Below are 21,870 nucleotides of genomic sequence, written 5' to 3'. Positions count from 1 at the left end.
TCCAAAAACAATCGTCACTTTCCTATCTGACCCCTATCACCAGCTGCAGAATTAACAAATTGAATGTCGTCAGCAAACAGGAGTTGCACATGATATGAAGTTCATTACTGGCAGTGCAGGGCTTGTTGTTCAAAGCCCATTTTAAACAACTCTGGCTGATTAAATTCCTCGCAGGGACCCTTGCCAGACACTGTTAGAAAATACGGACATCTAACAAGTCTCTCTCTCTCTCTCTCTCTCTCTCTCTCTCTCTCTCTCTCTCTCTCTCTCTCTTTTAACATGTGCCAATTATTTCTCTCCTATCTGCAGGTGCTGGCAAGGATCAGTGCTTTGGCCCTGCTGTCTACAGTCTTATCCATTTGGCGCCTGATGCAGCACTCTCACATTACCAGCGGTGGGTTCTGGTTTTTGACTGTGAAAAGCTGTGAGTATAATTCTCCCCCCCCACACACACACACACCTCTCTCTCCCCCCTCCCCACTTTCCTTTCACCTTCCCATTCCCACAGCACTCTTAAAAGTACCTCCAAGTGACAAGAAGAGATCCTTGGTAATCCTGTCAAAGATGGTGCAAAGGCGACATGCATAGGGAGGGCAGAAAACATCGTTTCAACAGCATATAGATTCAGGTATATTTTCACTGTCATCTCCCAATCTTTCGATTTTGTATTGCCCCAAGTAGTTTTGCAGAATGAAAATGGCTGCTCAGTGGTTTAGTGATGCTTTAAGGTAGTGCAAAAACCTATCGATTCATTCTTTCTAGAAAATATGAAAATCTGATCTTGCATCCCCTCAATTCCAGACTGACAAATTGGCTGTAGCCTACTTAGTCCTGAGAGAAGGACTCTCTCAGCATTCTTGTTGTTGATGACTAGACACTAGTCATCTAGTCTGGAATTACCATTCTTCATTCACTCACTTTACTTCAAAAGAATCCAGATGACATGATTGCCAGTCTGTTTCCAGTTGTCCCCATTAAGTGTATGAACTTCATGCTCTTCTTACATGGTGGGTTGTGACGCCTTCCGTACTTCCCACACTACTCCCTCGCTGGCTACACTTCTATGTGGACTTGCTGTTTTTAGTGTGATCTATTTTCTGTCTCCAATTGAATCCATGTTTACTCAGAAGCAAATCCAAGAGTTTTCAGTACAAGTTGCTTCCAAATTACTTCAGAGTATAGATTTACTGTCGCACAGATTTTTTTTTTTAGAAGTGATAGGCTGAATAGGGCCTACGAAGACATGTACAGGAAGAGCAAGAGCTTTCCTCTCATGGGTTTTTAGTTTCAAAAGTCCAAATTGACTTTTTGTTGTTCCTTGACTCAGTGTTCTCCTTTTACTCTTTTGAGTAAACTAAGTTTAGAAACTGGAGTGCAATGAATTTAATCACTCAGTTGTGCTTTTCCCTTAGAGAAAGTTATTGTGCAATCTAGATAATAAAGAGCTGTGTTTGTAACATGCATTTGATATTACATCACTTTGCTCCCTACTTTGTAGTTCTCAGCTGTGAACTGACTCCATTGAAAACATTAGTGTTTGTGAGATCAGGTGACATGAAATTCAACCTGTGGTGATTTATTTGTGTTGGCCCATTGACACTTGATGGTTCAGTCAATGAGCAGTGGACAAGTATGTGTGAACTGTCCTATAGAAAACCACTGGACCGAAGTAAAAGAGGATTTTGTGTGAGCTAACTTCTGGAACCTTAATTCTATGTGCTTCTTCCCAAACATGCACTATACATGGGCCAGACACAGAGCAGCCACCATGCTATGTCTCTTTAACCTCTCGTCCTTGCAATACAAACAATACCTGGTGTGGTGTCATCACGCTGTGCTTCTTCCGAAATGTGCTTAGCCAGCCACGGATGTGAGCTGGGACAAGGAGATGGATGCCACATGCTGTTTGTGTTAGATGCTACGAACATGGCATGACAGCAGCTCTGTTGCTCTTACAAAATCTCATTTGGGCCTAAAACGCCCCAGCAATGCAGTTGAGATCCATTAAATCCTTAACACAGGAAGCATCTCTTTTCTTTTGCAAGTGAATTATCTTGCAAAATGGCTGACCCAGTTATGCTTTGCTTTGATATAACAATTTCAACCATCAGCCCAAATAAGACTTTTGTTGCCTGAATTTCTCAGAACTCTTTGCAAGATCTCAGGTGTGTTGCAAATTAATGATGATAAACTGCTGAATTAGGGCCCAAATCTAACCAACTTTCCAGTGCTGATGCAGCTGCACCAAGGGGGCATGCACTATAACCTGAGGTGGGCGAGCATTCACAGAGGCCTCCACTAAGTAGGGGAACATTTGTTCTCTTACTTTGGGGCTGCATTGTAGCTGCATTGGTTATCGAAAGTTGGATAGGATTGGGCCCTTAGTTACCTGCTGGATAGTTCAGATTTATATTTTTGCAAGGAAACTAGAGAAGGGATGTCCAGCAGAGCAATCTTAGTAAGTCCCATTGGGTTGAAGGGAATTTACTTCTATTCATAAGTGTGCATAGGATTGCACCTTAGGATACAGTTGGAACAGGTGACTTAGGTTTACTTAGGATACAGTTGGAACTTTAAAACTCAGTGTGTTTTTAATACAGGATACAGTGTGAAGCTTCTTAAAATATTTTATTTTAGTATATATTGTGCCAGTTTGGACAACACATCTGACCAGCTCCTCTGTCATGTGTGGAGGAACACATACGTGCACGTTTCTTCTCATCACGTCATATACTATCGGTGTGCCAAGTGGAGGGGAGAGAGGGATACATGTGCAACAATACTCCTCATGCCATTCAGTGGGCCAGTCAAGTAGCACCAAACTGACTCATTGAGGAATATGAATGAATCAATGCAAATATTTAGTCTTCTTGACTTATATTCTTTTCTTGGTTCATCCACAGTTACGGGGAGAACTTCATGGTTCAGGAGTGGAGACTCAGTCATTTTTGTTTGAACATTCACAATTTGCAGGTATGACCATGACGGCTAGAAACTTACCTTTTTGCAGATGAATGCTGATTGCCTCACTCTGTTATTACAACAATAAGATAAAAAATGATGAAGCCATGACATTTATTACCTCTCAGATGGTACTATACTTTTCCTTCTTGGTAAATGACAAATGGATGATTATAGAAATTCTACACTAATTAGACATTTCCAGTGGGTCCCACAAGTTCCAATATTAAAAATAAAAGTTCCATTATCAACTGTTATTAACAAGAGGTAATATCAATTATTTACAGTAGTAATCGCTTCTTTGAGAAGACATAATTAGGTGCAATGATGATGTACAATGCGCATGATGCTGTGCATGATGATGTGCCATTGCCCTCCCCACTGCTTTTTTGGCTATAACTTTTCACAGAATAGAGATATTTCAACGTGGTTTGTTTCATTGCATTCTGCATGAAATTCCACATCAAATGATATATAACATGATGGTATTATTTGAAAATACCAAGATTTTAACAATTTTGCCCCTCCCCCTGTGCGCATCACCTGGTGCAGCCCACACACACCCCCAGTGATGCCACTGAGGGTGCAATCCCAACCAACTTTCCAGCACTGGCATAGCTGTGCCAGTGGGTTGTGTCCTGTATCCTGCAGTTGGGGGGCAATCACAGAGGTCTCCTCAAGGTAAGGCAACGCTTGTTACCTTGGAGTTGCATTGTCCTTACCTCGGTGCTGGAAAGTTGGTTAGCATTGCGCCCTGACAGGCTCAAAATAAAGCTGCTTGTTTCTTATGCTGATGTTAGAAATGAATATCCATTCAAAATGTTTGTTTTAAATGCGCCCACTGAAAACACCCAAGAGTGCCTTTGCTGCAGTCCTGTTCGGATATCACAAATGTACTCAGGAGTGGCTCTATTAAATATTCTTTATGAGCTGTGACAGAAAGTGCAATAAAACTAATGTTGGACCTTGGGCCTTCAGCAAGATGCTTCTTGATTGAAGAGGGCACCTCGTAAGTACTGTATTCCGTAGCTGAACAAAAACCCTAACGGAGTTAGCAAGCAGTAAAAGTGTAATTAATGTCATGTAATATCAAGATTTACCATTTTCTGTAAGGACTCGCCCTACTCTTCCCTTTAGGAAGTTTCTTAACGCTATTTGATGGCACGACAGGCTTGGCTTACAAGCGACAGACGGGGCTCTCAAACTGGGGACCCACAAAATGCGGGATGAGCGAGATACTTCAAGAGCATGTGGAGGGCTCAAGTTCCAATGGGAGGAGCCAAGCAGAACCTCCTCTCTCCCCCTCTCAAGAGACAGGTGCGCTGAATGTACAACTTATTTCACAAGTCCTTTCATATAATCCAATAACACGTACCATTTGTATTCTCGCTCTGGAGTATGCAAAGCACTTCCTGTGCATCATGTTGATGTTGTCCTTACAAAAACCCTCCTTTAGCGGAGATCCCCATGTTTCAACAGGGGAGCTGAGGTTGAAAGGGAGGGACTTAGAGCCCAAACATATCCAACTTTCCAGCACCGGTGCAGCCACAGTGCAGCTCCAAGGTAAGGGAACACATGCACCCATATCTTGACGAGGTCTTAGTGTCTGCCCCACCATCGCAAGATGCAGTGCATACCCCATTGGCACAGCTACACCAGCACTGGAAAATTGGATAGGATTTGTCCCTTAGGGCCCAATCCTATCCAATTTTACAAAGCTGGTGCAGACGTGCTGTTGGGGCATGTACTGCATCCTGCGGTGGGAACACAGTCACAGAGGCCACCTTAAGGTATGGGAACATTTGTTCCCTTACGTTAGGATTGCATTGAGGCTACACCGGTGCTGGAAAATTAGATAGGATTTGGCCCTCAGTGAGCTCATGATAGAGGTGAGATTTGAACTAGGGACATTCTGATTTGTAGTTCAGTCGCCAGCTCTCTGGACTTGTGATGTGTAGTGGGTTAGTGGTAAAGATCTGTCCAGGGTCACATGGTGAACATCATGGCAGCTAAAGAGTGGTTTCCAAATCCAGATCCAAACCCCTTGCTTTTTCACTGTGTCACATTGGCCTTATTGGTTCTAGCCATCTGGGCATAAAAATGGCCATACTGAGTTGGATCAGATCAGCATGCTGTTTACCAGTAGATGCCTCAAAGAGGGTATGACTGCAATGCTCTCCTGCTCATCCCACCATCTTGCAGTCAAGTCTCCTAGGTCCTCATTCTTTCCACTTTTCTGATCTCAGCCAAGAATGACACCCAGTAGACACACATGCTTCTGATTACGAGAAGCTGGGAACAAAGAAGAACTTGCTACTCCATCACAATCTCTTTGGAAGCTTCCTGGGGACAACTGACTGCCTACCCTTGGAAACAGAGAGTGCTGAATTAAAAGGACCTGTGGTCCAATCAAGGCAAGGTGGACCCTTCCTTTGGGAAAATAAGTGGGATTAAACGAAGGTTAAATCTCAGGAAGAGTCAAATAAGCTGCACTTCCAACATATAATGAAAAATTATAGCCATCCTGGGTGCCCTCCGGGGAGAAAGGTGGAATATAAATCTAGCAAACAAACAAACAAACAAACAAACAAACAAACAAACAAACAAACAAACAAACAAACAAACAAACAAATAAATCATGTGGAATGAAATAACAGGAGTTATTACAAACACTGAAATGCGTGGACTAATGGTCTTTTTTTCTCTCCCTTCTTACCTACCCCAAAACTAAAAGAACATATAAAATCAATCCATGAACTAGCTAAGCCAAGGACTCAGTCCTATCCAAATTTCCAGTGGTGATGCAGCTGTGCCCATAGGATGTGCACTGCCTCCTGCCATGGGGGAGCAGTCAAGGAGGCCCCCTCAAGCAAGAAAGTGTTTGTTTCCTTACTTTGGGGCTGCACTGTCTCTGCATTGACACTGAGAAGTTGGATAGGAGTGGGCCCCAAATCAGATAATTGGTCTTCACTGGATAAAAATGCATTCAGAGGATCTGATGAGTCAATTATGCTGCAGGAGCCATGGTAGACACTGTACCTTGCACTTTCCTGATCTTGTCTGATCGTGGAAGCTAAGCAGTGTCAGGCCTGGTTAGTACTTGGATGGGAGACTGCCTGGGAATACCGGGTGCTGTAGGCTTATATCATAGTCTTTCAAGACTGAAGGTTGCCAACCAGGTTATGAAAAGTGATGTGTTGCAATGTTTAATCCTGTTGCTCAGTTTATTGTTGATCCATTTCTGAGTTTTGGGACATCCTTCTCACCTACGCCTTTTAGAGACAGGACGCGCTGGTGTCTTGACGCAGGTCCTGAACAGCTGCTGCTGTAATACCATTGACAGTTGAGTTAATTGAATGCGTGTGCTCCTCTTGTTATCACGTACGGTTGGACGCAGTTGCAGCAGACCACGGTGCACGTGGCGCAGCAAGAAATACGGTCTAGCAAAGCTCCTGCACTATCAGTGACTATCAGATTAATATGCAGTTTGATTTTCCATCAGATGGTGCCTTGCCTTGAAGTGACCTCCTCGGGGGGTGGCAGCTGTGAGTGGCTCTTTGCACCAAATAGTCTTCAAGTCACTTTCTATTAGAAGAGCTGCTTCCTCTTCCTGCTAATGAATTGCTGGTGTCTGTGAAATTACTGCCACTTGCTCTGGTTTGGTTTAAATCACGACTCCACTTGGTATAGCTGGTTGCTTCCATGTATGATGCTGTTCAGGCTAAGGTTCTGTACCCAGTTCCATGCACTTCAGCTCACAGAGTTTAATGCAGCTGAGTTTAATGGAAGCAAGGCTGCATTCACATATTGCTCTGCTTCATGGTACTGTCTCATCAGTGCTTGAAGTATAGGGGGGATGGTGGTGGGGGGCCTTAATAAAATCCACAAGTCCCAAGCCAACATCTCCCCCAATTTTAGCTCGCTAAAATAAATTGTTTGATGACCCTGTTACCTTCATCTCCATTTTCCTTTCTTCACCAGAATAGACTGCTGTGCCATTAACCACTATACAGGTTCCCTGTGCATGACTGCCCCCCCCCCACATGTGTACACGTTACATGTACTTGAAAAAGCATTGCCAGTAACTCTGTGTGTGTGTGTGTGTGTGTGTGTGTGTGTTTGCTTGCTGGTTGGTGCTGGGGGGACTGACTCTGGCGATGTTAGGTAGACTTTGAGTCATCTGCCTCCTGGACAAATACTGCCCCCTAGTGTCCTGCAGGTAGCAACGTATATACTTTCCAACAAATATAATAAAAGTGGTAATATTAGATTTAAGCTGCAGAGCTCACTGATTAATGAAGGCTCTGTTACTATGCTCTTTACATTTATTGTGAATATTAATATATATGTAATGAGCCTTCCATCTATAGTCTGTTGATGAAAGGAACATATTAACATCTACTTTCCAATGAATCTCATGCATTTTTTCAGCAGGTGTAGGATTGTCAGAGAGCCCTTCACTGAGCCAGTATAACAAAACAAGTAGGCCATCAAGACACTTGATATCTGCTTCTAAAAGCATTGCTTTAATTATGTTAATTAATGTGTGAGTTAATGTGTGAATTTTAATTATTTGTCTATATATGGAAGGAATAAATGCAGATTTACATGTCCATAAGTGCAAACTTGTCTAATAACATTCGAGAGATAAGCCATGCTTGCAGATTGCACACATCCAAGTCACAAAAAAGGATACAAATGTGATACCAAGGAAGTTTTCAAAAATTAAATGCGCAAAGGGGCACCTGAGAGGTGTCATTGAACTAGAGCCAGCTCAGAATGGTAGTTGTCAAAGGAGGTTAAAGTGGCTCTGTGTATCTGTCTCCTTCATGCAGTGCGCTCCAGTGCTGGGTCTTTTTGTCTTAGTCTGTTGCTTCCTATCTGTTTTGGACACGTATCCTTTTGGCTGTGCTGGATATCTGTAGTCTGGGAAACAGCATGCCCTGATATATTTGATAATTTTTTAACAAGACATATTTGCTGCTCCCAGCAGTCATCCTCCCCATCCATTGTTGCAGTTAAGAACAAGGCTAGCCGAAGTTGAATTGGGCACACAATTCTGCTGTAACAATAAAGGGAAGGACGCATCTAACATTTGCAACTTATGATGGGCTCAGGTGTCAAAATATGAGCAATCTCTAACCATTGTAAACAGGTGGTCACTCTGTTAGCAGATAGGCTGGCTTAAGGTATAATCCTCAAGGTTCTTCCAAACAAGCTGAGAACTGGCGTAGTGTAGTGGAGAGAGTCCTGGTTTCCCCTGGTCTCTCTGTCTGCCTTGTAAGGCTGTTGTAAGGATGTGGCAGGTGAACCATGTAAATTGCTTTGCGGTCTCTTTTATGTGGGATAAAAATGTAATATGAAATTGTGTTGATATATCTCTATACTATCATCCACCTCTATACTTGCATCTTAAGATAGCATCTTAAAACTTAATATTTGCATTGTGCAAGGGCTAATATTTGCATTGTCCCATGAGTTCACATGGTACAAGTGGAAGTATCCTTGATACCAAGGCAGTGGATGAGAAGAACTTTTCTTGAGTGGCTTCAACAGAACACTGCAGCGTGCTTGTCTACAAACTTGCTGTGTCTGTAAAGGGCCAGCCCATGACCTCCTGGTGCCTGAGGTCGTGTGCTAAATTCTGCCTCTGCCCTGACCACATGATGCACCAGCCTGCCAATCTGCTGCCTGAGGCGACAGCATCAGTTGACCTCATGGATGGGCTGGCCCTGTGTCTGTGTGCCTTCTTTTGCAGGTCCAATGCATCACTTAGTTCACTTAGGGCGCAATCCTGAAAGCGCCCTGGACCAATGTAAGTCCCTTGCGCTGGCCCAAGACAGTTGTGAAAGTGCTGTAAAGCACTTTTGCACCATCTCTGGAGGAGGGAGGCCAACTGAGCCCTGCTCAGTTGACCTAAAGGGTGAGCCTGCGCTGGCTGAGCTTGTCCAGCATGCGGATTTTGGGGTGGGGAGGGTGGGAGGATTTTGTGGTGGGGGAGGGTGGGCAGTGGATGGGTCCATGGGCAGGGGGGAGGTGGGCAGGGGGCGGGGCCAGGATCTGGCACTTATGCCGAATTCTAACCCCATTCCCAGGCAACCCGGGGCAGCTCTGGGCTCTTCAGATCTGTGCCACCTCTTTAGTTGGCGGAGATCCAAGTAGCCCCATTGGGGCTTCTGCAGTGTGACAGGAGGCAAGGGGAAGCAATTCCCCTTGCCCTGGGCTGTGGCAATTTCAGCCCCAACCCTGCCTTGGATACAGGGCACGTCCGCTAGCCTGCCTGCTTCAGGGCAGGTTAGGACTGGGCTGTTAGCAAAGTGGTCTCATATATATCGCTTAGAATTGGAATGGCAAAAATAAATTTGACTTAGGTATGCATCAAAGGCAGGGTATGAAAGAATTCTGAAGAATGTTGCATCTGATGTTGCCAGGAGTTTGGGCAGCTGGATCAAAAATGTTCTAAACATGTCACTGTGACATCTCTGTCACTGTCACAATATTTTCAATGGGGAAAAAAATAGTTAAGAAAGTGGCCTTTTTACTGTCGTTGTAATGCTAGCCTGTAATGGGCTAACTCGTGTTGCAATCAAAGTTTCCCCCCCAAAAAGCTCAAGCATTTTGATGTAGAATACTAGTGATTTGGTCAACTAAAATGCCTGTTGAACTGCTCATGGGTCTGAGGCAAAGAAGGCAAATGCCAACATCAGTTTAGGTCCCCGCAACTCTCTGCCTGCATTTTGAGATGACATTCTGCTTTGTACTCCTTTTGTCATCTTTGGCTCACAAACATGGAGTTCTAATTTAAATGTACACTGATTTGCTTGGCACGGTGATTAACCAGTTGTTCATTCCATGCTAATGCACTGGCTCAAGGAGGAGCCTTCCCCCCCTTTAAGCGCAAGCGCATGTGTGTGGGAGGGCAGTTAGTTTCCTGATGGTTTAATCTGTGATAGGATTAAAGTGGAACTGCTCCTTTAAAAAAAGTGTGTCCCCTTCCTCCTTTCCCTCCCCCACCCCTCCAATTACAACACTAATTTCAGTAATGGAGCATTAATAGAGTAATGGGCTGGCAAAGCCGGCCTGAAGGAACTGTAGTGCTCAGCACAAATTGAGTAAATAAACCATATATTAGATTTCTAAACAATACTTTTAGTCTGGTCCCTGGGGAAAGACAGTTGTCAAGACTTACTTAAGTCAACCCTGCAAAGTGTATGCAAAAAGACTCCTCCATTCAAACTCTGAGAAATGATGCTGACTTAAAGACAGCAGTCTCTCTCTCTCTCTCTCTCTCTCTCTCTCTCTCTCTCTCTCTCTCTCATGTTCTGGAGATCCACAGAGGGGTCTGAAGAAGGAGAAATGACTCTGTTCCTCTTGCTCCATTGATTAATGTCTCATTAGTCTGTGGGTTTGCCTTTCTCTTACTCTCTTGGTAGAAATGAGTTGGCATATGGCAGAAACCATACAGAATTCTGCATGGACAAGTTGCATAGGAGCATGGCTGGTGCTAGTGTTAGCCATGGCCAAGCTCTTAGCCAGTCTTTCAGGGTGCTATCAAAACCACAGCCGTGATTGAGTGCTACCCAACTTGAAAGCAGCATGTGTTGTCTGTGACTTGACCAGGCTCTATACAACGGCCAAGTTCATATGTCACACGGAACCGTTGTCCCCACCCTGTTTCATTCCCTCCCTGCCACTGCCTTACATTCTCCGGCAAGTGCAATGAAGTTCGGCAATATCTGGGAAGTGTTGCTGCCTCTAACATCAGTGCTCACAAAGTGGCCATGAACAGAGTGACTCCCTGGGCAGCCATTTTGTGACAGCATAACTGTTCTGCTGTCACAAAGCACTGTGGCCGGCACCCCAGTCTGGCATAGGATTAGGCCATAATGTTCTTAGTATTAACTAACAAAAGTAACTTTGTGGATGTTGCAGCCACATCAGCACTCTTGTTGCATTCCATTTCATGCTTTCTCTTCTTGGAGCTGCAGGTCCAGAAGGTTTAATTTTCACCCCCCCCCCCCTCAAATGGCATTGAATTTGTTCAGTTCTATCTGTCATTCCTGTCCCAGAAATCAATGTGGTGTGCCAAATTGAAGTGGGTAGGGCATTAAGAGAGGTTTGTGAAGTAGCTGCTGTTTGGGTGGTCAGACTTTTAGCTTCTTCTGGGACAGTGAGGCTGCAGTCTTACACACTTACCTGGGCATCGGCCCCATTGGACACAGTGTGATCTATTTTTTGGCTAACCATATATGGGTTTGTGCTTAAGTCAGCAAAGGGTCTTGATGAATGGGTACACAAGTACAGTTATGAAGATGCATCAAAGATAGAGGAAAATGCTCTGATAGTGGGCAAAAAGTGGGACAATCATCAGGAAGGACAATAGCTTGCAACTTTGTTCCAGACCAGTCCTGCAAAAACTTGTACTTCTTCAGTGCAACACAAGATTTTGTGTGACAAACCCTTTCCAGGAAGTGAGCTGGAAAGTGACTGGCCCAATTGGGGTCACCCAGGAAGCTTCATAGCTGAGTGGGGATTTGAACCGGGATCTTCCAAGTCTGGGTCCTAGAACCACTACACCATGAATATAGAATGCTATCCAGACTATTTCTCTTTTGCAAATAGTAGAAGCAGACCAAAAGGAAACAACTACTACCCTTGCCTTAGGGACTGTTACTCTTTTGTTTCAAACTGGATCAGAACTGTGTTAATAAAGCATGAGTGACAGTCTGCAGGCTGTAATGATTCAGACTAAGGGGCACTTTTATCCTTGGACAAGCTGTCAGGATAGGTTTCTGGTTCATGCCACACTGGACTTTTTCACTGTGCAGGATGGAAGCCTGGATTGAACAGCTGGGATTCAAAGGGCTGCAATCAGAAGAGAAACTCTGCCACAGTTCTATATGCCAATGTACTAGTGCTTGTGGGAAAGGCTGTGAACTTGAGCAAACATCAGGAGAGCCGATGCTAATGAGACAATGCAGCCCCAAGGGCAACAAATGTTCCCTTGCCTTGAGGAGGCCTCTGTGACTGCCTCCCTCCACTGCAGAATGCAGTGCATGCCCTATTGGCATGGCTGCATTGGCACTGGAAAGTTCGTTAGGACTGGGTTGTAACTGTAATAAAATTAATGCTATTATGTTAAATTTTCCCCTACTTTTGTGCATTTTTTATTGAGCACAAGCTCATTGGGTTGACTGGGATGGTGCACAAACAGCAGTGAACAGTGGATTTCACTTTAGCTGCAGACTGTGAGAAATGTGAGTTGACATGCAGCATAAGTAATACTAGCATATGATGTATCGGTTACACCCTGTCACATGACGGGACCTCTGTTGCTAGTATAATGAGATTGATCAAACTGACACCACTGAATTAATTGCTCTCTCTGCAGCACTGAAGCCCTGAAATGCAACAGGTTTTGCTAAGCCCTCAGTCCATTTGAGGATATTGCACAAAACAACCTTGCGTGAGCAAACAGCATGGTCTTTAGTCCACCTTGCAAGTTAAACACACACACACACACACACACACACACACACACACACACACACACACACACACACACAGAGAGAGAGAGAGAGAGAGAGAGAGAGAGAGCTTTCATGAACTTCACCTTCAGGCAAATGGAAACATTTAGTCCAGCTAAGCTAGTTTGAATCAGGAATGTAAGAGATGTTATCTACAAAAAAAAAATCAATAATATTAAGATGTACAACTGCTACCATGGTATTAAAAGAATTAGTTGATCTACATGCCAAATGACAAGCCCCTTGATAACAGGGATTATGTGTCCTAGGTTTCCAGGCTGTGGGTCTTGGGTCTGCTGTTTAGGTCCCTGAGGCAGAGATAATCTAATTAGGACAACAAAGACCTGGTCGATTTAGTAGGGGGAGAAAACCGTAGATGATTGTGTGTGTGTGTGTGTTGAGGAAGAGGGGTGAGTCGATGGTGTTTCAGCAAAAGACAAACTCTGAAAAGTTCCAGGGGAGAGAGGCGGACCAAGGCTTCAGTTTAATCTTCAGTTTGGCTCCACAAACACTGGCAAACAGACACACTGACTGCAGGGCTGCCAATCTCACAACAAATTAGTGAGTGTCTCCAGCACACTTTCTGGTCATTGAAGCTGAAATGACTTGTTAGGTGGCAAACATGGGAGCCCCAGACCTGTGTTTGCTCTGCAATGCCAGTGCAAGGCCAGGAGGAACATTTGCAGCAAGTAAGGGAGGGCGCTTAACTCTTCCTCCCACTAATTCTCTGATGCAGTCCCTGCTCCCTGTCCATTGTGTGCAGGCACACCCACTTTTTCCCCTCTCGTTAGCTCTGAGACTGGATATCAACCTGGATAGGAGAGAAATTATCTGAGTGGAGCAGTTGTAGGGTAGGCAGGTGAATGGGTAGGCAGGTGAATTGTCAAGCAGGCTCATTCATGCTGTAGGTTACACAGTGTGCTATGGCACCATGAATTTGCTGAGGACTTAAGGTCCAATCCTATCCAACTTTCCAGTACTGGTGCAGCCATAATGCAGCCCCGAGATAAGGGAACAAATGTTCCCATACCTTGAGAAGGCCTCTGTGACTGCTTCCCCACCAAAGGATGCAGTGCACACCCAATTGGCATGGTTGCACTGGTACTGGAAAATTGGATAGGATTGGGCCCTTAGAGCTCAATCCTATGCATGTCTACTCAGAAGTAAGTCCCATTATAGTCAATAGAACTCAGCACTCTTCTCTCCTCAACATTTCCTCTTCCTCTCTGTTTCCCTCTTCCAATGTGCTACCCGAGGCAACAGTTTCCATAGGCTTCATGGGCCAGCCCTGGTTGCATCACTTCCTGGTCTTCCTTGTAATATCTAGCTCAGGGGTGTCAAACATAAGGCTGGTTTGGATGCGGCCCCAGAAGCAATTAATCGAGCCACCGTTATAACTGGGCTCTCCCAGTATGATTATTGGGCTCTCTCATATCTTGAAAATAGGAACAAGATTTGCACATTTTCTCTTCTGCCATTTGCAGCTAATGAGTTTCTATGTGAGAACAAAATGCTTATTTCTGGCCCTCATCTGTTTAATGACAGATGTCATTATAATGACATTTATAATGATGTCATTTTAATGACATTACTTCCTACTTTAGGTTTTCACTTTTGGCCCTCAGCAGACACCATGAATGCTAGCTTCGGCCCTCTGCATGAAACAAGTTGGACATCCCTGGTCTAGCTTAACACAACCGGTGACGCCATCACGTTGGGCACTTCATGGCTGGATGCGAAATGATTTCAGATTGTGAGCATTTGGGACAGGGGCCTGTATGCAAAACACCAAGTACATAGATGAAGTGATAGTAATAAATGTGTGAACTTATTGAACTGAAAAAGCCTTGTACTTGAGGTTGCATTGGGTGAGTGAAAAGGTCTAATTCTGATGTTAAAGATCGGTGATGGCATATTCACACATGATAGTTATCACTTGCAGTTGATCATTGAGTGATCAACATACATGGTGAACTAATCTCAGTGAAAACTAGACTATATCAAAATCAAGCGTCATGAGATTACTCCTTAGGATGATGAGCCAACTCCATCCAAATAGTCTTCTTGTCTGGTCCATGTCATCCAGCTGATCTTTGGCTTACTGTCCACACAAATCAGAACATTTAAACAATGGTCTCCTTCTTTCATTCATTCCTCGTCACTTCCCATCTTTTCCCTCGTTGCCTGTCCTACAAATGAGAGACCAAAAATTTGGAAAGTCGGCAGAGATGAGATCATTGCTGGGTGTAAAGTGACCGGAAAACTGGCTGCATCAGTCAGTGCTTTGCAAACACTTTCCCCAAGAAAACAGATGTGATGTGATTTCCCTGACCGCAACAGCACTGAGACATCAGCACTGTGGAGACTGGCCTTGCCGGCTGCTGTGGTAAAACTTCAAGAGCACAGATAAGAACCCGAGACATGGAGCCATCAGAATGCGGAATGTCTCACACTGGCTTCGCATTCCTGGCTTTTCTTAACTATTGACTTTAATCAAGTTACATGTTTATAAGCAGGGATTTGAAGACAACAAACCCTACCATGCTTGGGAACAGTGAGAAAGGGCACTAATGGGCCTACAATTGCTTGCTGCATGTGACCCAACTGTATGAGTAGTTCTTAATTTCATTTATGGGCTGAAATCATCTGATAATGGTTTGCTTCCATTTTACCCTGCCTGGTTCTTATGGGCATTTGTGCCAGCAGACTGAGGACATCTGGAGAACTCTGTCACATCCCTCACTATGCTATTTCATTACCGTTGCAACAAGAAGATGATATTGCTCTTGCTGTTAAGTCTGGGTCTTCAGTTTCCTGAGAATCATGGCCAAGTCAGGGTAACTTTTATAAGAACAGGTTTCCTTTGGATTTGGAAGCACTGGATGTTTGGTACAAGCCAGAGTGGCTTCCCTGCAGACTTTTAAAACTGGCAATTGTGGGTGAACCCGGCTGCATTCACATCTGTAACTGAAGACCATCAGTTTAATGCAAGTACCTCTCTCAATATCCCTTACCAGAGCACTAAAGCTGAACTTGCCCAACATGCAGTCTCTAATGTGCTGGAGAGCCCCCAGTGCACTAAGCAAGCAATGCTTCCCAATGAATTTTCTGCTGCAACCGCATTTTTCTCTATTGCAAGATGACAACATAATTTTCTTTGTGTACCAGCAGCATTTACATTAGCTGACCAAACTTGCTGCTTTGCTTTTCCTGGAGCAAGTTTCCCACAGGTGTCAACAGAATTTGTGCAAGCAAAGGGAATTAGGTGGTGATCATCAGTGGCACTTTTGTTACCTGTTGGCTCCTGCCCAGCTTGCTTCAGGAAGCCTCAGTTCTTTGGTGGTCTTCTGTTTTGACATCTTATCTTCCTTATCTCTAATTAGTTTTGCTGGTCCCTCTTGTGTTTCCCTTAAGTTAAGAAAAGTTGTCTAACTTAAAAAAAAACACTATTAGACCAATTATCAATTAACTGTGCAGTCTGGGAAAGTGAAATCATAGCCTCATTCTCACGTAAAAGACTGCAATTCAGTTTATACAGTCTTTGCTAATGATCATAGTTTAGGACGGTGTTTCTCAAACTGTGGGTCTGGACCCACAAGATGGGTTGTGAGCCAATTTCAGGTGGATTCCTATTCATTAATATTTTATTTTGAATATATTAGACTTGATGCTACCATGGTATGTGATTGCATTTGGGGAAATGTTACAGACCTGTACTTTGAACATGCTACTCGGTATATACTTTTAACAATGATAGTCAATGAGACTTACTCCTGGGTAAGTGTGGCTAGGATTGCAGCCTTTGGGATGTTTGGGGAATTTTTTTTAAACAGATCAGCAACTGCTTGGGATGGTTAGGAGGGTTCTTTATTTTAATTTTTTTAAACTTATACTTATTGTAAACTTTAAATTTACTTTTTACTTACTTGATTTGATTTTGTTGTATTAGGGTGTTAAAATTTTTCCTGCTCGATGATGTCACTTGCAGCCATGACATCACTTCCAGTTTAATGACATCAGTTCTGGTGGTTTCAGACAGATTAACATTCTAAAAAGTGAGTCCCAGCACTAAAAAATTTGAGAACCACTGATTTAGGTGGTAGCCTATTATGGAAACAGCACCGTCTCCTCTGACATTGTGCAGTAATGCAGTAGTGATGGAAATGCTCTCTCCACCTGATCAGGGATAGTCCTGGGTTCAGCCTTAGCATTCACAACAGACCAAGCTCTGGTGATTCCTGATATAACCTTAAACCCTGTGTGATTCTGCCCTTAGATCCCTATATATCAGTGATTTTCAACTGACGTGTCATGGCACTTGCCATGAAAGATCTGCAGGAGCACAGCAGTTGAAAATCTCTGAAAAAACTCTTCTGGGTTCTGCAGCTTAGTTTTTAGGGAAATTGTCTGCAGTAACTAATTGTCTGTCCTTCTTCCTCTGCCAGCTGCCGGAAGCGACATCACAAGAGGTGAAAACCAAGGAGGTCAGGATCCATATGAAAATGCAACAAGATTAATCTGGAGTAACTTGGGTGCAGACTTTTTTTTTTTGACTAACAGATGAAGTGATGATGCCCAGATCTTTATGGAAGGCCCACTTATATGATAAGAAGTCCAGAAGGCAGCTTTTTTTCCCCTTTACAATTATCTGGTCATTTGGATAGGCCTGCTGTGAAGGAATGACAGGAGTAAACAGAAGGAGTGTGGTGAGAAGAGGATGGTTTGGTGGTCCATTGCCTCTTTGGCTGGCCATGTCCATGGTGGAAATCAGGGCTCTGCATAATGCAGCCATTCTTCCTCTCACATACATGCATGCCATGCCATTACAGCCATATCACCCTAGAGGTAGGTTGGTCTCCCACTTCTTGATGTAGAGGTGGAGCTAGCATCACAAGTAGGCAGTCTTGATAATCTGTCATGGATGAGAACTCTGAGGTTGGGTCAGCCAGGTTGGGCACTGGTTGGGGGCCCAGGACAATCAGGAGACCCAAAGCATAGTCCTAAATGCTTGACTTGGTTGAGAACCTGGGCAGGGACAGCACTACTTTGTGGTGGTGCTACTGGTCCATCTTTAAAAACAAAAAACAACGTCATCTGTTCATTTCATTACTGCATGACTGTGGTGCAATGACAAGGTGGGTGAATTGTGTGGTCCAACAACATAGTGGTACCAGTACAGTCACCACAATGTGCTCTGCATCACTGCTGCTTTTAGCACCCAACCATGGAGGGGCAGGGGCCCTGTGCATCATCAGTTATAAGGGAAGCCATCACAGACCTCCAGTTGAGGGCCTCCCATCAAGTTGAAGCCAAATCTGGGTAGGAGTCAGAATGACCTTTTAATAGCACGTTACACATATATTTGTATCCTTCTGGCCTCTAAGAAAAAGGCATCTAAACCCTGCTGAAAGCCCATTCCCCAGCGCACAGGGCAACACCCTTGTAAGGAAATTCCCATGCATATTTTGGAGGGTGTGCTACAGAGTACTCAGGTGATTTGTTATTTTTGTTGTTGTTGTTGTCAACCACCCTGTACTGGCAAGGAAAGCGGAGTAAAATTGTATTCAAGTAAGTAAATAAAACAATCCCTGATCTCACTAAAGAGCCTGAGGCAAGCCATTGTATCTTCAAACCACAGCATTCACACTCTGAAAATCACCTTAGCCTACCTTACAGGGCTGTTGTGAGATGCTGTAGTATGTGAAACACTTTAATCACTTAGGGCAGTGGTTCTCAAACTGGTGGGTCGCGACCTACCAGTTCGTGTAACACTTCCCCCGTCCCTTTAAGGGGGGCGAGGGGGGGTGCTTTGCACTTACTTTTTACAATGTAGGGCTGCAGCAGGCTGCAGGAGGTGCGGGGAGCCCTGCGCAGCCCTCCGCAGCACTCCCCGATGCTCGGAACCTGCAATCAAAGCAGGCGCAAAGCACTTCTGTTTGGTAGGAGGTGCTTTGCACCCACTTTGATAGCAGGTTCCAAGCTTCGGGGAGGGCTGTGCAGGGCTCCCCGCACTTCCTGCAGCTTGCTGCAGCCCTACATTGTAAAAAGTAAGTGCAAAGTACCCCCCTCGCCCCCCTTAGCAACACGATCCTGGGGATCGCGTCGCTGCCTACGCCCCTCCTCTGCAAGAACTTACTGAGGGAGTAATGCTCCCTCAAAGTTTGAGAACAACTGACTTAGGGAAAGTGTTCTTTAAATGTTAATAATAGTTATTTTTAATATTAATTTCTCAGCTTGCTGTCCCCTGAGAGTTTATTTTTGCAGATTATCCAATGATTAGTGCTTTCCTGTAGGCAGCCATTTTCAACCACTGTGCCATGGCACACTGGTGTGCCACCAATGGTCTGCAGGTGTGCGCAGAATTTGGGGGGAGGGTCATATATTAGCAGGGCAATTGGGGGATGTGAGCCCCCTACTGGCACTATAGTGTGCCTTGTCAACTTACCATGTGAGTGTGCTGTGAGAGGAAAAAGGTTGAAAATCACAGTCTGTAGACAAACTTGTTTATTCTAGGGACCTTTTTTTCTTGCTCTTTCAATCCATTTTTCAAATTGAATGCTGTTATCTGATTTGACTTGACTACGAGACAAAGTCTGATTTGAGGGCACAAATGGGGAGGTAATCCTATTGTGCTACTCCCCAAATTCTTTGCTAATTTATCCAGCTCCATTTGCTTCTACAGAGTCACCATCCATTTTCTGTTGACTGGAAGGAGCAGAGTAATCCTCAAGTACTTACATTTGATCCACCTGTATCAACTGCCCTGTCACTTCTAAAGAGGCTTGAAGAGCAAAAAGAAAAGGGGGAAAAAATGAATCCGGCCACACAGTGTTAATAAGCTCCTACAAGAAAATGTAAATGAATGCATGCAAAAATCTCTCATTGTGTATGGCAATCATGATGGGGGTATGTATGTGTGTTTCATTAAATATCTCTTAGTTGTTTCTCTTGGCACTGATCAATATGAACTGCAGTTAGGGAAAGCTCTGTGTTTGCTATGTATGATCTCAGCCAACCTTACAATGAGCCTGCACAATAGGGTGATATTATTAGCCTCCTATTGCGGGGCGCGGGGGGGGGGGTGCTGAGGCTGAGAGATTGTGGCTTATCTAAATCTGTGAGTTCGTAGGGTGAGACAAGAGTTGAACCAGGGACTTCTCAATAGCCGCATTACATTCCTAGCCAGTGTATCTGATGAAGCAGACTATAGGCCACAAAAGTTGATGCTGAAATCTGTTGGTCTTTCAGGTGCTGCAAGATCCTTTGTTGCTTTTGTTGCACTTGACTAACACAGTGACCCCTCCGGACAGTGACCTCTCTGGACCCCCTACACCACACCATATTTGCCCGTAGGCTGAGAAACTCTCAGATTCTTCCTTTGTTCTGTTAATTTGGGCCTCAATTTGGGAATCAAAAACCACACCTGATTCACTGTCCAGACAGACTGCTGTAGTTTTACAGAGTTCAGGCTCCAGTCCCAGGTAAATGAGCCCTGATCTAGAATTCCATTTAGTGAAATTCCATTTATTGGAGCTTAATAGCACACAATGGTGCTGGGTTATAGTTTAATGGAGCCTTCCAGAGGTTTATTAAAGGTTAAATTACGATCAAAAAGTACTTCCTAGTTGCATTTTGTGATCTGTTTTGATTTTTAAAAAATAATTTTGCCACTGAAAAATGGCTTTTAACCTAATGAGAACTGTAAAAGGGCCTGGATGGTGGCATGGGAGAAGAGTCAGAAGTTCACTTCTTATCTGTAGGGATGGTATTCTTCCAATGAGCAGTGCTCGGAGTACATTTCAAAAGTGTGGCACAAGGGGATTCATCCTTCTAATCCCCATTAACATGGCAACATCCCCAGTGAATGGTGTTGGCCTCTCAGTATTGAAAAACAAGAAGGCACTTAAAATGAAAGAGAAGGGAAGTTGGAAGCAAGTGACTTGCTTTTGGCTAATTCAGAAAGTTCAGCCCGCTGTGCCTTCTTATAGCTGCTGTCACTCACTTCTCTGTTTAGGTAGCAGATGGTCCAAAGAGTGGCAGGGGTCTCCATTAGGGAATATTTAGTGCCTTGATAAACAACAATTCCCAGGTTTCTTTGGTGAAAGGTAGGACCATTAAACCACTATATGGCTGTGTTCATTTTTCTAATAATAAATAGGAGGAAGTTACGTTTCTAGAATACTTCTAGTGTTCGTCTAGTGCAGCTCATTTTAAAAAATGATAAAATGGTGTCCAATAATAGAAGAGTCACTGAAATTAAATGCATGAAGACCACCATGTTGTTACTATAATGTATGAAGGCAGTCATGTTGCTGCCAGTAGAAATCAAATGCATGGAGGCGGACATCTTTAACAGCTGCAAGCTCCCATTTCAAATTGCTAGTGTGGCGAGCGTGCTAGAATGTGAAAAACAATCAAGACCCGTTCCAAGTTGGAAGGAGAAAAAAAAAGAACAGCTCTCTAGTGCAGTGGTTCTCATACATTTAGCACCGGGACCCACTTTTTAGAATGAGAATCTGTCAAGGCCCACCGGACTCGATGTCATGAACAGAAGTGACATCATCAAGCAGGAAAATTTTTTACAATCCCAGGCTGCAATCCTACCCATACTTACCCAGGAGTAAGTCCCATTGACTATTATTGTTAAAAGAATATGCATAGTAGCTTTTTAAAAGTACAGCCCTTTTAACAGGCCTGTACTTCCCCAAGTGCAGTCATATACCATGGTAGCATTAAGTCTCATATATTAAAAAAAATATATATTGAAATGAATGGGGACCCACCTGAAATTGGCTCGCGACTCACCTAGTGGGTCCCGACCCATAGTTTGAGAAACACTGCTCTAGTGCTTCTAGTACTAGAAGCTGAAAAACAAACACAGCCTGTGGGGTAGATATGCCCTCAGCACTCTCTGCTCATTGTGGCACTAGCACAGGGGTGCTCAATAGATGGATCACGATCTACCGGTAGATCACAAGGCAAAATGAGTAGATCACGGAGTGCCGACCCCCCCCCCCTTCAGGTGCCTCTGGGAGGAAACACCGGGAGTAAGGCCCATTGTACTCAATGGGGCTTACTCCCAGGTAAGTGTGGCTAGGATTGCAGCCTCACAGCCTAATCCTAGGCATGTCTACTCAGGAGTAAGTCCTGTTATACTCAGTGGGGCTCAAGGTACACCAACATACATTGTACACATAAATGTTATATGTTATGATGGCGCGAACATTGTAAAAAAAAACTCTGGTAGATCTCCGGGCCTTGCTGGGTTTCAAAGTAGCTCTCAAGCCAAAAAAAGTGTGAGCACCCCTGCACTAGCAGATTGACATGGCCATCTCAGGTGGCAGATTCGGAGTGCTGTGAAAAGATGGCATTTTACAATTAA

The 21,870-nt window shown here is 44.1% G+C and overlaps 1 long non-coding RNA gene across 4 annotated transcripts in view; it reads left to right on the top strand.

Annotated features, from left to right (window-relative positions):
- Nucleotides 1-459: 459 nt before the first annotated feature.
- The window catches only part of LOC136651704 (uncharacterized), a 36,907-nt gene continuing 15,496 nt past the window's right edge, over nucleotides 460-21,870 (top strand). For 3 of the 4 annotated variants that reach the window (XR_010794537.1, XR_010794539.1, XR_010794538.1), the window contains exons 1-2: nucleotides 460-628; nucleotides 2,904-2,973. This is a non-coding gene — a long non-coding RNA (uncharacterized lncRNA). The remainder of the gene's footprint in view (nucleotides 629-2,903; nucleotides 2,974-21,870) is intronic. The other variant, XR_010794536.1, reaches the window with a different exon arrangement.

This window comes from Tiliqua scincoides, chromosome 5, assembly GCF_035046505.1.
Source record: "Tiliqua scincoides isolate rTilSci1 chromosome 5, rTilSci1.hap2, whole genome shotgun sequence".
NCBI lineage: Eukaryota > Metazoa > Chordata > Lepidosauria > Squamata > Scincidae > Tiliqua > Tiliqua scincoides.
Note: the sequence above shows the minus strand (reverse complement) of the source record. Positions and strands in the feature narration are given on the sequence as shown.